We start from the raw sequence: 1,822 nt of genomic DNA on the forward strand, positions 1-1,822 counted from the left end.
ACTTTAAAGAGTCCTCTCCTGCTGATGTTCAGGTGTATATCAGTATGTAGTGTCTCTACTTTAAAGAGTCCTCTCCTGCTGATGTTCAGGTGTATATCAGTATGTAGTGTCTCTACTTTAAAGAGTCCTCTCCTGCTGATGTTCAGGTGTATATCAGTATGTAGTGTCTCTACTTTAAAGAGTCCTCTCCTGCTGATGTTCAGGTGTATATCAGTATGTAGTGTCTCTACTTTAAAGAGTCCTCTCCTGCTGATGTTCAGGTGTATATCAGTATGTAGTGTCTCTACTTTAAAGAGTCCTCTCCTGCTGATGTTCAGGTGTATATCAGTATGTAGTGTCTCTACTTTAAAGAGTCCTCTCCTGCTGATGTTCAGGTGTATATCAGTATGTAGTGTCTCTACTTTAAAGAGTCCTCTCCTGCTGATGTTCAGGTGTATATCAGTATGTAGTGTCTCTACTTTAAAGAGTCCTCTCCTGCTGATGTTCAGGTGTATATCAGTATGTAGTGTCTCTACTTTAAAGAGTCCTCTCCTGCTGATGTTCAGGTGTATATCAGTATGTAGTGTCTCTACTTTAAAGAGTCCTCTCCTGCTGATGTTCAGGTGTATATCAGTATGTAGTGTCTCTACTTTAAAGAGTCCTCTCCTGCTGATGTTCAGGTGTATATCAGTATGTAGTGTCTCTACTTTAAAGAGTCCTCTCCTGCTGATGTTCAGGTGTATATCAGTATGTAGTGTCTCTACTTTAAAGAGTCCTCTCCTGCTGATGTTCAGGTGTATATCAGTATGTAGTGTCTCTACTTTAAAGAGTCCTCTCCTGCTGATGTTCAGGTGTATATCAGTATGTAGTGTCTCTACTTTAAAGAGTCCTCTCCTGCTGATGTTCAGGTGTATATCAGTATGTAGTGTCTCTACTTTAAAGAGTCCTCTCCTGCTGATGTTCAGGTGTATATCAGTATGTAGTGTCTCTACTTTAAAGAGTCCTCTCCTGCTGATGTTCAGGTGTATATCAGTATGTAGTGTCTCTACTTTAAAGAGTCCTCTCCTGCTGATGTTCAGGTGTATATCAGTATGTAGTGTCTCTACTTTAAAGAGTCCTCTCCTGCTGATGTTCAGGTGTATATCAGTATGTAGTGTCTCTACTTTAAAGAGTCCTCTCCTGCTGATGTTCAGGTGTATATCAGTATGTAGTGTCTCTACTTTAAAGAGTCCTCTCCTGCTGATGTTCAGGTGTATATCAGTATGTAGTGTCTCTACTTTAAAGAGTCCTCTCCTGCTGATGTTCAGGTGTATATCAGTATGTAGTGTCTCTACTTTAAAGAGTCCTCTCCTGCTGATGTTCAGGTGTATATCAGTATGTAGTGTCTCTACTTTAAAGAGTCCTCTCCTGCTGATGTTCAGGTGTATATCAGTATGTAGTGTCTCTACTTTAAAGAGTCCTCTCCTGCTGATGTTCAGGTGTATATCAGTATGTAGTGTCTCTACTTTAAAGAGTCCTCTCCTGCTGATGTTCAGGTGTATATCAGTATGTAGTGTCTCTACTTTAAAGAGTCCTCTCCTGCTGATGTTCAGGTGTATATCAGTATGTAGTGTCTCTACTTTAAAGAGTCCTCTCCTGCTGATGTTCAGGTGTATATCAGTATGTAGTGTCTCTACTTTAAAGAGTCCTCTCCTGCTGATGTTCAGGTGTATATCAGTATGTAGTGTCTCTACTTTAAAGAGTCCTCTCCTGCTGATGTTCAGGTGTATATCAGTATGTAGTGTCTCTACTTTAAAGAGTCCTCTCCTGCTGATGTTCAGGTGTATATCAGTATGTAGTGTCT

This window comes from Gymnodraco acuticeps, unplaced genomic scaffold (genome assembly GCF_902827175.1).
Source record: "Gymnodraco acuticeps unplaced genomic scaffold, fGymAcu1.1, whole genome shotgun sequence".
Lineage (NCBI taxonomy): Eukaryota > Metazoa > Chordata > Actinopteri > Perciformes > Bathydraconidae > Gymnodraco > Gymnodraco acuticeps.